Raw genomic sequence first — 16673 nt, 5'->3', positions numbered from 1 at the left:
GAGTTGTGAGAAGGTATGTGAACAATCTAGGAAAAGAGAATTGGATGGAAATGAAGTGGATTCTCAGGTATTTGAGAGGTACCAATAATAAAGCATTATGTTTTGGAGGTTAAAACAATATTATACAGGAATATGTCGATTTAGATATGGAAAGTGATAGAGATAACAGGAGGAACACCATAGGGTATGTGTTTACTATATTTGGAACAATAGTTAGTTGGGGTTTTAAAATGCAAGGAATTTTTTCACTTTCAACAATGAAAGCGGAGTATGTTTTTGCTACAAAGGCTAGCAAAGAAATGATTTGGTTACAAAGGTTTATGGATGAATTAGGAAAGAAGAAGGAGATTGGAAGGTTATACATTGATAGCCAGAGTTCCATTCATCTTGCAAAGAACTAAGCATTTCATTATAATACTAAACATATACAAATTAGGTACCGTTTCATACGATCAATTTTGGAAGATGGGCAGTTGAAGCTAGAAAATATACACACTCACCAAAATCCGGCAGATATGTTAAAAAAGGTAGTAACCATGGAGAAACTGAGTTTCTGATTAGTTTCAATTGGTCTTCAAGAATGATTGTAAAGATGAGAAATTCCCAGATCCAAGTGGAAGCATTTTCTAACAAGTGAAGTAACGATGGAGTTGCTATAATCAATCTTCCAATAGCATATTATTGGGTGTGGCACCTGATTATCTTCTTGATTCATAGGTCTTGTTTTAGTCACGTTTAGATCCCAGCCCCTTACGAGGGGGTGTGGGGGGGATTTCCCCCCACTATTTTTGAAGTGAGGTCTAGGGGGAGGCACCCCTGAAAGAAGGAAATCCTCATTTTGTATGAGGAAATTTTATTATAGCTATGTATTATTTTGTGTGAAAAAAATAGGAGACTTTGTGAGAGCAAAGATGAAGTTACAATGGATGTGTTGTAGGTTGTATCCCTTCAGTTTGTTGGATAATATAAAAGGAAGGATTGGTTTTTTCTCTATTGATGTATCCCAAATTGAGTGAACCACGTATATTAGTGTCTCTCTTGTTTTATATTCGTTTGTGTTTCCAATATTTTCATTTCAATGCTCTGTTATTTAATTCCTAGCATTAGAAACCTAATTTTCGTGTGGATTGGTTGTATGTAATGTTTGGTGTGTCTCCATTATGATGTACATATGCATGTAGCATGGTACTAATGCTCAATAATATTTTATTGATGTTGATGTACTCTAAGTGTTGATGGTGATGGAAATTTTTCAACTAAGGCGGTCTCCCTGGTATGAAGTCCCAACTAGACCTCACACCGTTTGGAGTAGGAGCCCCAATCGAAGTATCATCTGACCACCATAACACAATTTTTTTTTCCTTGGATTTAATGGGTAACATAAGAGATGTCGATTCACATAACCTTTGAAATAAACAAGTAAGTTGACACTATGAAACTCCAATTGCAATTTGTAAAAGGAGGCCTTCAATATAGGGGAGTAAAGAGTGAGTCTCTAATAGGAAAGTAATAGTACTATCCTAAGAGAGGCACATGAGAGCAAGGAAATTTCCATTAATTATCTAGTGAAGTAGTTCACATAGACACAAAGATCATTAAACAAATACAACACACATTCAACAACACCTAATCCAATGAAATAGTTAAATTTTTTTAGTACATATGAACATAACATATATTGCATAGTGAAAACATCTAAAGAATAATCTTACAATATTCACAATACATACATGAAAATATTTTGGCTCAACGAGCTTCTAATGATTAAGTGAAATATCCAAGTACATTGTTACAAAGGTGAGACACTATCTCCAATAGTGGGGCATTAAGTCACTACTTTCTCCTCCAAAAAATGATCATCTCTCCTATGCCTGACTAGGGAACCAAGGATAGCTCTCAAAAATCCCTTTGATTGAGTTATGAAGTATCTTTTATATCAAGAGGAATGACCTTTCATATCCCCTATGACTCTTGAGGTATGCTTATGACTCTTGGACCTCCTAAGTGACCTTTGAACTTCTATTGACTCTTTGGTCCACATGTGACCTTTCATATTCTACATGTGACTCTTAGACTTCCACACATTTACATCTTGTATTTTTTTTAAATGCATAAATACACTCCACATCATGTGACAAGACCATTGACACATAGTACATTGCGATGAAAATTATGCAAACCATAACTTGGTAATGATGATGTGGCAATGCCAAACTACTCTCCTTTGACATTGACTTCTCCCTAATAGGTCATTGCTTGTTCTTCACATTCACCTTCCAAAGGTTTTGTATCAGAGTTAAAACCTTCTAAGGAAACATGAGATACCATCACTCTGTCATGATCCAAGATTTCTTCGAATATTCATGATGGTTCTTCTTGTGCTTTTTCTTTGCAAGTTCTCTTTATTTCTTCTCAATGACATCTTCCTTGAGCACCATATTTCCCTGTTGAGGTGGTACACCTGCTAATGGATTTCACTCATGACAAGGCAAGATCAGTCTGGAAATCATCTATTCTACCCCTACTCTTCTCATGGAAGAATTTGATTGTGGAGACCTTGTGCATGGACTAAGGAGGAAAGGCTTGTTGGAAATTGCACAGTTGAGCTCAGCAGTGGCTAAAGCAGGACACCACTACTCACTAGAAATATGAAATTTGCTATAAGGAGGTGCTCTTCAGGGTCCAATGAAGTGAGAAAGTGTAAGAGGAAAGGGTGATGAGCTTGCTGACTAAAATCTCACAGTGCACAAGGCTCAAGGGAGAGGGAGATAGAGACTGCACAAATGGTCTTCAAAGTGACTGAGAGAAGGTCTCACTGTGCACTAGAACTTCACAATGTGTATAGGGATACAAGGAAGAACGATACATGGCACAGTGATGGCTTCCAGTCAGCAGAGGGGGAAAGACTAGGCACTGCAATTGTGCAATGTGTAGTGCTTGAGGGGTAGACTCTTATGCTTGCATAGTTGAGGGTTGCATTGGCTCAGAGGTGGACTCATTGTCCACTAGAAATTTTCAATGAGTAGAAGGAGGCTCATTAGAAGAGAATATTGTGAAAATGGTTGAGGTAAGTGGCAAAAAACTAAGTAACCTTTCCTAAGAGATAGTCACTTCGTTGTGAAGGAAGAAAAGCCCTTCTATTGAGTATTTTGCTTTTGAAAGAGGGTGGAGGGGATCCTTTTTTTCAACTAGAATTGCTCCATGAACTATATAGGACATAATTGATCAACACTCAGTGCAGTGAGTTAGTACAAGGAACAAGGGTTAGTGACCTGTTTACGGTACTGGAAACCCCCAACATATAGGGGATCTCCCCAATATGAAGTCCAAATTAGGCCTCACATAGTTTGGTGTAGGAACCCCATCCAAAATATGGCCAAGATGCCAAAATATTAATGATTTTCCTTGGCTGTAGTTGCTATCATAAGAGAGAAACATGCATGTACTTTTGAATGAGCAAGTAAGTAAGCCTTCAGAAATGTTCAATTGCACTACGTATCAAGGTTCTTTCATTCAGAGGGAAGAGGAAGTGAGTCTTTAGAAGGAAAGTAGTAGTACTATCCTAATAAAGATAGATGCACATACATATGAAAAAATCATTAAACATCTAGCGAAATAGTTCACATAGACATAATGGTCATTAAATAAAATACAACACACATTCAACAAGACAAGCACCAAATCTAATGAAATAGTTCAAATTATTTAGTACATGGAAACATAAACATAGACCGAAGACATCTAAATAATAGTCTTACAATATTCACGATATGTGCATGAAATTGTGTTGGCTCAACGATATTCTATTATTAAGGAAAATTTCTTAGATACATCATTACAATGAAACACCACTAGCCCTAATAGTGGAGCATTGAGCCACTACTTTCTCCTCAAAAGAAAAATCTTATCTCTAATGCCTAGCTTGAGAAGCCAAGGTGAAAAGTATTTTTCTTGAGTAAAAAGGCTTCTTTCATAAGAGGGATGACCTTTCATATCTCCATAACTCTTAGACTACCCTCATGACTCTTGGAATTCTAATATGACCTTTGGACTTCCACGAGAGTTATGGAATTTTCCTAGTGAATTTTGTCAATATGTGACTCTGGGACACTCCAAATATTTACATTTACAATATTTTCCAAAATACATAATCATTTTCCACATCGTCATATTGTGGAAACAACAAGATGATTCTTAGAAATTGATGACTTGGAGTCTGATGACTATTTACATTAATTTCTTTAAGAAGTAATGACACTGCCAAAATGCCTTCAATACTTTGTACAGATCTTGCATTGTGATTTATTTCTACCCTCCAAAGGGTCTAGACATGTTATGAAGTCTCCATGGGTCACTTTTGATCATTTGTATCCAACATTCCTTCAATTTTTGCAACAAGGTACCTTTGTTCCTTTTCCTTCATGAATGCCTTCTCAGACAACTACTTCTAGTGGATCTCCTTGAACATATTCTACCATGTTTACTAAGTGTACCTATAGGCAAAGATTTCTCGTGGAAAGCAAACAGTAGTCTGAAAATATCCTACTCTATTGTGATTCATGCAAAGAGACATATGAGGATAAATCATGTGTAAGGGGGAGGAAGGAAGACCTTTTGAGTGCAATACGCACTTGCAAGAGACAAGGAGGTATGTATTTTTGACTAAAAATTCACAATGTGCAGTTGTGGAGGAGAGGGAGGTAGGGTGAGTGCATGGCGTAGTTGCAAGAAACAAGGGTGTAGGGAATGTTCACTAAGACCATGCCATGCGCTAAGGAGGAAGTTCAGGGCCACAAGGAGGGTGAAGGGTGCAATTCTAAGGCACAAGTAGAGGCACCATTACCCTCTAAAACTGCACAATGCACTACACTAGGTAGGCAAGGTTAGGGTGAGAGCATGGAGAAGTTTCAAGTAGCTAGGAGGAGGCCTTGTTCACTGTAATTGAACAGTGTGCACAGGAGGGAGGGAGTGACCTTAGGATGGCACAATGCACATCTTTTACTAAAAAGTAAGGTTACTACTAGGCTTTAGAAGTGTGCAGTCCTCCAAATGGTAAGTTGCAAGGTCAACAAAATGACAAAGTATGGAAAGGTGAAACATGGAAAACACAATTAGTTTGGGAATTGAATGATCTTCACACATATCAACTCATCAATAAAAGTTAGACAGGACCTAAGGTTAATAAATATACATCAAAATGCCAATTCACAATAAACCTCTATGTGCAACAGGAAAAACATGAATAATTGTGACACATAAGTGTCATTTTGTGACTTAAAAGTGTGTTATAGTACTAAAGTGCACTATAAGTGATCTTGACAATGCGATGACACTTAAGAAGGGACATGGACACTAGGAACATATATATAAACATAAAATGACACTTTATGACCAAAAGAGACACTTCACATGGTAGATGGTAGGCTCATAAAAATTTTGGAGGATGTTGTAGAAGCAAAAACACTTGGGGAGATGAACTTCGGCTTCTCTATCTGGAACTATCTTTACAGAAAAACATTAAGCCCTTCTGGTAGTATTGACCCATCATATGGTGTTGGCTTGTTAGGGCCTGAAGCAATTTCAACGTTAATTAGCCAAACAAATCCTCAGTCTGTGGAGCGCGGACTGAAGTCTCACCCGAAGCAATATGGGGCGATGTTGGAACAACGTTTCCGCACCCTGAGATGGTTGTGATGTCATTTTATTCCTTCTACTCTTGCCTTCGTGTAGGTCACTTATTTCTAGGACTTGCCAGACTAGCCCTCTATTCCTCCCTTCAATACCTCCGCGAAAGGTTACGACTGACCTTCATGTAGTCCTAACCTTCGGTTCAGATACTTTCGCATTGTAAGACAGCGTATTGCATAGATTGTCAAGTTACCTTAAGAATATTACTTATTTATTAGATAATCATAGTTAGCATCACGTAAATAGATATCCTTATTTGCGTTCAGTTATCCAACGTAACTACATTCATTCGCGCATCATGTAAGCATTATAAAGTAAATTCATACATAAAATGGCAATATGCATTAATTGGAACAAAGACACCGAATTTGTAGAATACTTATCTTTATTGATTTATTCAAGCGATTACAGACTCTATCCGCCCTACACACATAGCTATAGGGGTCCGCGCACTCAGTTGCAGAATTCCACCCTAGGCCTTTACGCACTCAATTGCAGATCCTCTAGCTAGGCTACAACCTGAAACTTAGACTTCTTACTTTAGAGCTATATCTCTTTAAGACTTCATCCCATGACCTCAATTTTTCTAAAACTATTTGGAGCTTTTCTCTTCTTATATAATCCATGGTCCGCAAACCATGGGTAGATCCTTTACAGCTGACTTTACTTTACAAAACTAAGGGTGAACAACCCTTTATGACTTATGACACCTTCGTGCTCCGCAACCACAAAATGTGGAGACTTTACTATTTATTACAATATTCGACCCAAAACATAGGCTTTTAGCCCAAAAACTATCCTTGGGGGATCTTGTTCCCAACAGGCCCCCAACACAAACATTGTTACTCACCCTCAAGTCACTCGTCAGGCGCAGAGATCTTTGCGCAAATACCTTCCAATTCGACTCGAATGGCCTCAACCTCAAATATGAACTGTGCGGCTGCCTGCTTCGTGTCTTGGACCATCTGTTCGGTCACTACTCCTGAAATTTCAGCCTGAAGCTTTTGTTGCATTGCTTGTAGAGTCGCAATCTTGCCTTCAATAGATCTTGTCACCATGTAAGCCTCATCCAGTCAGGGCTTCAGTCTTGCCTTCAGCACTGCTTCCTTATGCAGCGTTGCATCTACCTGTTCCTTCAGCTACTTGGCCTCCTGCAGCTTCGCCAGTCTTTGTGTCAATGCGATAGTTTGCGCTGTGCCCTTGAGCTCATCATAGTGTTGTTGTAGCTCGCACACTTCCGTCTCTATTCATTGTACATTAGGGTCCTCTTGCAAGCTTGTTAGGACCTCAAACGACTGCTCAAAAAGTTGCGTGTAGTCTGCTATTGCACTATCCACCACTACTACTGCTTCTATGACAGTGGTCATCCAGTGCTCCTTCACTTCTGGTGGAGTTGAAGGCTGGGCCTTCAACTGTAATTCTGTGATTTGCAGATTCAACTCCAACTGAACCCTCTCCATCTCAGTACGAGTGTCGCACACCCCTATAGCTAGCTTACAAATGCGCACCTCGACTGGCTCCTCCTTCGAAATGGCCAACTCTGGGACCATTCGACATGCCTCCTCGAAAACCTACATAATGTGCTTGCTTTGATTGGTCGCCTCGGTCTCAACGGCAATGGCAGAATCTCGTTGTAGTGCCATCTGCATATTGTTGATCCGTTGTTCACTGATCACCTAGAGGGTGCAGTGCTCTCAGGCCCTTAGCTCTGCAATCACTCCATCCTACAAGAGGTGTAGTGCTTCATGTGAGAGCACTGCCAGGTTCAACCCTGCTCCCTTTAGGGCACTGACAGTGGGCTTGTCCGCCTCATTCTATGTGGTCAGTGCTCCATCAGGTAGCATGATCGCACTGGAGGCCTTTGCGCACAGCATCTCAGCAACTTCTGAACTGTCGATAGCCAGGCTGGTAGACACTGTGCCAACCTAAGATGTGCGGGTCTGCAGCTCCTGCAATCCAGTCTGGATAGCCCCCAAGATGATCTATTTCGGCTACTCAAATTTGTGTCGGGCCTCCGCAGTGACATCCCTCACTGTGTCACCGATATCATGAAAATCGCCCTCTGTTAGTGTGATAGGTTCAAGTGATGTCTTGGTAGCCTTTGATTTCTTCCCGGACCCTCCTTTCTCCAGATCCCTTCGGTGCTTGATGCAGGCAGACATCTCCTGAGGGTTTGCACCGTGTTGTTATATCTCCTCCTCTGTCTCAGGTGAAGGCGACCTTGTGCCTTTGTCAGAGCCTTGCTCTGTCCCACTTGTCTGCTTTGTTGTCTGTTGTGTGACCTTGCGCTCTAGCTAGGCCTTTTTCAATGGCCTCCTTTTTCCTTTTTCAGACAGCTATGTCATCTTAAGCTTAGCCTCCTCATTATTTTTATGCATGGCGGACTTTCTTCCTCCCACCGCCAAGTCTGTTGTAGAGCGCCACTCTGTCGGCCATTGATCAAGCAATGCATCAATGGCGTCATCTGTTTCCAGAGAAGGCAAGTCATACCATTTCTACCCAGGGTCCTTCCGCGCCCTGATGGATACATGATGAAAGTCTTCTTTAAATTCTGCATAGCCCTGCAGGTTGGCATACACCGTAGGAGAAAACCGTGGTTTGTGCTTGATAACCATGCAGATGTTCATCTCCATCAAGATCCAAAAGATCTCGTTGTCCTTGACTTGTTGCACGTCCTTGGTAGCCCACATCGAAGCATACTTCGCTGCTTCTAAGAGGTTTGGCACAACGAAGGTAACTAGCTATTCTCTAGTAGCTCCCACACTACTAGCACAATTAACAGCAAGAGCCATGCGTAGTGGAACTTCTTGCTGAGCTCCTATTCTTTGTGAAAGTTCTCTAGGAACTCTCCACGAAGGTAGTTCGACTAGTTGAACTAGACTCCTTCAGTGCATTGGGCTGCTAGCATGACGATAGGTGCCAGCACTTCATCGACGCTGTTAGACTCCGTCTTGTCAACTCACTGCAGTCAAATTCACCAAGGTTCATTTCTCGTCATTTGCAGTCATTAAAGAGTCGTTTTAATTCTTGAGTCCAGGGTTTGGTCTTGTGCAGGCCAGAGGGAGGTTCAGTAAGTTTTTTCAGGGATGTCATCGTCAATAATGTGAGATTGATTCTTCTTCAAAACCCTGTTTTGAAGAAGAAATCATTAAATGCGTTTTTTAATATGTAATTTGTCAAAAGTGTTCCAAAGCTCTACAGTTCCTCAATGGCAGCCTTGTCTCAGCTTCAGTAGTTCCTATCCCTGCAAAACACTCAACAGAAGAAAAGCCATCATTCAAGCTCAGAAAATTAGAAAAGGGAACAAAAGACAAAGCTATATTAAAGATGAATAAATGCTAATTTTGAAACATCATAAAAGTGGGTCTTTGTGAAAAAAAACCAAATCCATCGCTATGTGAGATATTTTCATTGTTTGAAATGTCATCTGCATGCAACCACTCATTTGAAGGTCGAAATTGAAGAATAGGAGGGCGAAATTGTGGTTTTCAAAACTGTGGAGCAGAGCTGGAAATGTGCGCTACGCGTTGGAGGTGTGCGCTACACACTGAGGTGGGTGTTACGCATTGGGCCTCACCGGCCAGTGTTAAAATACACAGGCGCTGTGCATAGAGAGGTGCGCTGCGCACTGGGTCACAGCACCAAAATTTTTGTTGTCTTGCGCCCATTTCGTATCAAATCGGCTCCATCGACTTGCAAGGACATTCTTGGCTGCCACAAATGCCAACCATGAGGAAACCCTGTTAGGGGTGAACGCCCAAGGTTGAAAATCCACAACAAGATGAAACGTTTCTACGTTGTCTGGTGTATACAACCTCAGAATGTTCGTGATTGCCTCTTCTATCACCGGTTGAGGATAGGAACCACGGACGCCCAGTAACAGTGACGGGCTGAAATGCAGTTCGGACATGCGGGTGTACATGTTCTTGTGTGTGTGTGCCCATCTCCTTGAGAGGACCGAGGATCTGATGGCATTTCCGATTTGGAATTTTCAAGAGAATGAGGCCAAGGACATCATCGTGAAGTGCTGACAGTCTGTCTGGCAATGTCTCTCTCATCATTTTTATCCTGTGTGTCGAGTTTTCAAATGATGTATTTCATTCCAAGAATAGATGCGCTTGAAGTTTCAAGATTCGTCACATTTCTTGTCAGCCTTCTTTAACAGCACCCACAACAGGGTTTCATTTTCAAATCACGTCCTGATTTATTCACTTGATACGGGTAATGAAGATATAATTGGATTTCAAAGGACACTCCCACCATCTGCATGCATCAGCCGGTGAAGCCTGAAACAAAGACCAACAGACAATCTTCAAATTGCACGCCGATACCTTCCGTCGTAAATATATCTTTACTTTCCAAATCAATAAAAGCAATGCAAGAACAAGATTGGTGTCAAATTCATTTTCCAGAGGTGGAAGCTTTGGCGTTATTCTTTTCCGCAAATGAATACTGTCTTCCAACATTTTTACATAGGACGCCAAAACTGAAAGTTCTTCACTTCCATGCGTGCAAATATTAGTAGGCTGCCAAGATTTTCTTCACCTTAGTCAAATGGGTCATATATTTGGGGGAAACCGAATTATTTTAAATCATATCTATATTATATCCAGGACTCTTTGCAACGTGTAATCATTTATGGTAACATGGATGAAAGCGCCCCAAAGTTACAGAGGATGTTAATTATAAAAATTTGGTTGTTTTCAAATGGTAAAGGTAAAAGTAAAGACCCAAATTAAACACAGAATATCAACCATAAGCAGAAGAATAGGATTCGATTCCTATTTAAGACTTCAGTTAATGATTCAAAGGGATCTACGCTCCAGTTTGTTGGCCATCAGAGGATTTTAAGGGGATCGATCTTCTGTTTTAGAATAAAGAGATGACTCTATCTCTATTTTTGTAACTTCAGGTGAAACAACGCCCTTATTGTTGGGTAGATCTATTTTCTTCTAGTATAGTTTCATTTAATGTATTAAAAAATCATTTGTAAAGGGAGAGTTCTGAGAGGTGCATGGAGGAGAACAGAATTTTATTGTACAATTTTTGACAGAGATTAATTGAAGAGTACAACTCTGTTTTATAAGATTCCTATGGCTTGAAATTTAGCAGATGTTTCTTCTACTGTTTCATATGTAATCTCGTAAGGTTTTCATTTCATTCATAATCATCTCACTGGATGCTTTTGCAGTAAGATAGGCATAATCCAATTTATTTGCTCTCCCTTGAAGGAGCGTCAGTATTTGTGTATTTTCTTCTGTCTAAAGGGATTCATTATTAAATGCCCCTTTCAGCTTTCTTAAGCATTCTTTACATTCCATTTGATTTCAAATTAATTGTTAAGCTCTCGCCTACCTTGCCTTATGGAGTAATCTGTATTTTTCATTTAAACTCTGCTCTTGCTGTCTTTGCCCCATGCAGCCCAGAAAACCCAATCATTTATTAAAAAACCCCTTTCTATCAATTTACTAGCCTAAAATCAGTATTCCTTATCGGTCATCTCAGCCACTTTGAAAACTTGTCTGCCGAGATAGACCCGGAGAGAGCCCTCTCCTGTCCTCGTAGGGCTAGCTACGAGGCTGAGCGTGGTTTGATGTTGCCTTGAGTTTTTCCTTTCTCAGCCTGAGGCGGATTTGAGCGCTAACATAGTGGCGACCATACTAGGGAACGATGGTTTGTTGTTGATGGGACATTCAACTTGAAGATTGTCTTGCCCCAGTACATGAAATCCAGTTGCAGATCTGATGCTGATGGTGGACAGCAGTCAGACACATATGAAGGCTGAAACTTTCACCTGGCGACTCCAACTCGATCCAGACAGTCAAGTGCTCGCTGATCCATTTAGGCAATGGTAGGGTATGTGGCAAACCCTGCACTGTGTGAGGCTGTAAAAGAAGTAAGAAATCAGTTAGCAGATTTTGAAATTAATGAAGATTTTTTCAATGCCTTGTTTCAATGTTTGAAATCTCTGAAACTTCCTTCTGAAGCTAAAACTGGTTTCTGCGAGTTAGTTGTTGAAAAACTTGAAAAGGAGATTCAGTATTTGAATGAGCAAATCCAGTCATATTATTTCCGAGACCCTAAAAAGTTCTTGGAAACTCTTCCTCCATCGAAACAAGAAATAATAGAGTTGCCTACAGATGTTTGCATTGACAGTGTACCGCTGGATGTATGTATTGCAGAGTTGGGGTAGAAAACAGAGTCTGGCTATCGCGATCCTATTGCGATGTACATGGAAATGTTTTTCAGTTTGATTGATAGATCAGGCTGTCTTTTAAGTGACCAGGTTCATTACGTGCATGAAGGGCTGCCAGCAAATGCATATGTGATCTGGTTGAAGCACTCTCAAGTGGCATCATTTTCAGGTTTACTTGAATGGTTAATCTAGCATTTCAGTATTACTTGATCTATTATTTTTACAGCCAGGTAGGGTAGATTTTGTAAATAAATAAGCAGCCAAAAGGCAGCATTTCGTTCTGAGTTTCATTACAGTTTTAGTGTGAAGTTTGCTGAGTCAGTTTTTCAATCATTTCGGTCAAATCTGCAGTCAATAAACATGTCAAAGTTTTGTGTTAACTGTTGAAATAATGAATCCATTGCCCAATGGACGGAGGCACTGTCTGCTCTCCCAAAGCTCTGCGGTTCTTGGCACCTCCAAAAAGCGGCAGCTGCCATCCCCATTGGAGCCAATGTTAGACTCTGTCTTGTCAGCTCATTGCAGTCAAATTCACCAAGGTTCATTTCTCGTCATTTGCAGTCATTAAAGAGTCGTCTTAATTCTTGAGTCCAGGGTTTGGTCTTGTGCAGGCCAGAGGGAGGTTCAGTAAGTTTTTTCAGGGATGTCATCGTCAATAATGTGAGATTGATTCTTCTTCAAAACCCTGTTTTGAAGAAGAAATCATTAAATGCATTTTTTAATATGTAATTTGTCAAAAGTGTTCCAAAGCTCTAGAGTTCCTCAATGGCAGCCTTGTCTCAGCTTCAGCAGTTCCTATCCCTGCAAAACACTCAACAGAAGAAAAGCCATCATTCAAGCTCAAAAAATTAGAAAAGGGAACAAAAGACAAAGCTGTATTAAAGATGAATAAATGCAAATTTTTAAACATCATAAAAGTGGGTCTTTGTGAAACAAAAACCAAATCCATCGCTATGTGAGATATTTTCATTGTTTGAAATGTCATCTACATGCAAGCGCTCGTTTGAAGGTTGAAATTGAAGAGTAGGAGGGTGAAATCGTGGTTTTCAAAACTGTGGAGCAGAGCTGGAAATGTGCGCTACGCGTTGGAGGTGTGTGCTACGCACTGAGGTGGGCGCTACGCATTGGGCCTCACCGGCCAGTGTTAAAATACACAGGCGCTGCGCATAGAGAGGTGCATTGCGCACTGTGTCACAGCACCAAAATTTTTGTTGTCTTGCGCCCAGCTCGTATCAAATCGGCTCCATCGACTTGCAAGGACATTCTTGGCTGCCACAAACGCCAACCATGAGGAAACCTTGTTAGGGGTGAACGCCCAAGGTTGAAAATCCACAACAAGATGAAATGTTTCTACGTTGTCTGGTGTATACAACCTCAGAATGTTCGTGATTGCCTCTTCTATCACCGGTTGAGGATAGGAACCACAGACGCCCAGTAACAGTGACGGGCTGAAATGCAGTTCAGACATGCGGGTGTACATGTTCCTGTGTGCGTGTGCCCATCTCCTTGAGAGGACCGAGGATCTGATGGCATCTCCGATTGGAATTTTCGAGAGAATGAGGCCAAGGACATCGTCGTGAAGTGCTGACAGTCTGTCTGGCAATGTCTCTCTCATCATTTTTATCCTGTGTGTCGAGTTTTCAAATGATGTATTTCATTCCAAGAATAGATGCGCTTGAAGTTTCAAGATTCGTCACATTTCTTGTCAGCCTTCTTTAACGGCACCCACAACAGGGTTTCATTTTCGAATCACGTCCTGATTTATTCACTTGATACCGGTAATGAAGATATAATGGGATTTCAAAGGACACTCCCACCATCCGCATGCATCAGCCGGTGAAGCCTGAAACAAAGACCAACAGACAATCTTCAAATTGCACGCCGATACCTTCCGTCGTAAATATATCTTTACTTTCCAAATCAATAAAAGAAATGCAAGAAGAAGAGTGGTGTCAAATTCATTTTCCAGAGGTGGAAGCCTTGGCGTTATTCTTTTCCGCAAATCAATACTGTCTTCCAACATTTTTACATAGGACGCCAAAACTGAAAGTTCTTCACTTCCATGCGTGCAAATATTAGTAGGCTGCCAAGATTTTCTTCGCCTTAGTCAAATGGGTCATATATTTGGGGGAAACCGAATTATTTTAAATCATATCTATATTCTGGCCAGGACTCTTTGCAACGTGTAATCATTTATGGTAACATGGATGAAAGCGCCCCAAAGTTACAGAGGATGTTAATTATAAAAATTTGGTTGTTTTCAAATGGTAAAGGTAAAAGTAAAGACCCAAATTAAACGCAGAATATCAACCATAAGCAGAAGAATAGGATTCGATTCCTATTTAAGACTTCAGTTAATGATTCAAAGGGATCTGCGCTCCAGTTTGTTGGCCATCAGAGGATTTTAAGGGGAACGATCTTCTGTTTTAGAATAAAGAGATGACTCTATCTCTATTCTTGTAACTTCAGGTGAAACAGCGCCCCTATTGTTGGGTCGATCTATTTTCTTCTAGTATAGTTTCATTTAATGTATTAAAAAATCATTTGTAAAGGGAGAGTTTTGAGAGGTGCGTGGAGGAGAACAGAATTTCATTGTACAGTTTTTGACAGAGATTAATTGAAGAGTACAGCTCTGTTTTATAAGATTCCTGTGGCTTGAAATTTAGCAGATGTTTCTTCTACTGTTTCATATGTAATCTCGTAAGGTTTTCATTTCATTCATAATCATCTCACTGGATGCTTTTGCAGTAAGATAGGCACAATCCAATTTATTTTCTCTGCCTTGAAGGAGTGTCAGTATTTGTGTATTTTCTTCTGTCTAAAGGGATTCATTATTAAATGCCCCTTTCAGCTTTCTTAAGCATTCTTTACATTCCATTTGATTTCAAATTAATTGTTAAGCTCTCGCCTACCTTGCCTTATGGAGTAATCTGTATTTTTCATTTAAACTCTGCTCTTGCTGTCTTTGCCCCATGCAGCCCAGAAAACCCAATCATTTATTAAAAAACCCCTTTCTATCAATTTACTAGCCTAAAATCAGTATTCCTTATCGGTCATCTCAGCCCCTTTGAAAACTTGTCTGCCGAGATAGACCCGGAGAGAGCCCTCTCATGTCCTCGTAGGGCTAGCTACGAGGCTGAGCGTGGTTTGATGTTGCCTCGAGTTTTTCCTTTCTCAGCCTAAGGCGGATTTGAGAGCTAACATAGTGGCGACCATACTGGGGAACGATGGTTTGCTGTTGATGGGACATTCGACTTGAAGATTGTCTTGCCCCAGTACATGAAATCCAGTTGCAGATCTGATGCTGATGGTGGACAGAAGTCAAACACATATGAAGGTTGAAACTTTCACCTGGCGACTCCAACTCGATCCAAACAGTCAAGTGCTCGCTGATCCATTTATGCAATGGTAGGGTATGTGGCAAACCCTGCACTGTGTGAAGCTGTAAAAGAAGTAAGAAATCAGTTAGCAGATTTTGAAATTAATGAAGATTTTTTCAGTGCCTTGTTTCAATGTTTGAAATCTCCGAAACTTCCTTCTGAAGCTAAAATTGGTTTCTGCGAGTTAGTTGTTGAAAAACTTGAAAAGGAGATTCAGTATTGAATGAGCAAATCCACTCATATGATTTTCAAGACCCTAAAAAGTTCTTGGAAACTCTTCCTCCATCGAAACAAGAAATAATAGAGTTGCCTACAGATGTTTGCATTGACAGTGTACCGCTGGATGTATGTATTGCAGAGTTGGGGCAGCAAACAGAGTCTGGCTATCGCGATCCTATTGCGATGTACATGGAAATTTTTTTCAGTTTGATTGATAGATCAGACTGTCTTTTACGTGACGAGGTTCATTACGTGCATGAAGGGCTGCCAGCAAATGCATCTGTGATCTGGTTGAAGCACTCTCAAGCGGCATCATTTTCAGGTTTACTTGAATGGTTAATCTGGCATTTCAGTATTACTTGATCTATTATTTTTACAGCCAAGTAGGGTAGATTTTGTAAATAAATAAGCAGCCAAAAGGCAGCATTTCGTTCTGAGTTTCATTACAGTTTTAGTGTGAAGTTTGCTGAGTCAGTTTTTCAATCATTTCGGTCAAATCTGCAGTCAATAAACGTGTCAAAATTTTGTGTTAACTGTTGAAATAATGACTCCATTGCCCAATGGACGGAGGCACTGTCTGCTCTCCCAAAGCTCTGCGTTCTTGGCACCTCCAAAAAGCGGCAGCTGCCATCCCCATTGGAGCCAATGTTAGACTCCGTCTTGTCAGCTCGCTGCAGTCAAATTCACCAAGGTTCATTTCTCGTCATTTGCAGTCATTAAAGAGTCGTTTTAATTCTTGAGTCCAGGGTTTGGTCTTGTGCAGGCCAGAGGGAGGTTCAGTAAGTTTTTTCAGGGATGTCATCGTCAATAATGTGAGATTGATTCTTCTTCAAAACCCTGTTTTGAAGAAAAAATCATTAAATGCGTTTTTTAATATGTAATTTGTCAAAAGTGTTCCAAAGCTCTAGAGTTCCTCAATGGCAGCCTTGTCTCAGCTTCAGCAGTTCCTATCCCTGCAAAACACTCAACAAAAGAAAAGCCATCATTCAAGCTCAGAAAATTAGAAAAGGGAACAAAAGACAAAGCTATACTAAAGATGAATAAATGCTAATTTTGAAACATCATAAAAGTGGGTCTTTGTGAAACAAAAACCAAATCCATCGCTATGTGAGATATTTTCATTGTTTGAAATGTCATCTGCATGCAAGCGCTCGTTTGAAGGTCGAAATTGAAGAGTAGGAGGGTGAAAT

At 40.4% G+C, this 16673-nt stretch overlaps 1 pseudogene; it reads right to left on the bottom strand.

Moving 5' to 3' along the window:
• The window catches only part of LOC149168929 (sucrose synthase pseudogene), a 169641-nt pseudogene extending 162895 nt beyond the window's left edge, over positions 1-6746 (bottom strand).
• Between the last annotated feature and the right edge of the window lie 9927 nt (positions 6747-16673).

This window comes from Pinus tabuliformis, chromosome 4_2 (assembly GCF_031772625.1).
Source record: "Pinus tabuliformis cultivar Carrire ecotype Pingquan chromosome 4_2, CPIR1, whole genome shotgun sequence".
Classification (NCBI taxonomy): domain Eukaryota; kingdom Viridiplantae; phylum Streptophyta; class Pinopsida; order Pinales; family Pinaceae; genus Pinus; species Pinus tabuliformis.
Note: the sequence above shows the minus strand (reverse complement) of the source record. Positions and strands in the feature narration are given on the sequence as shown.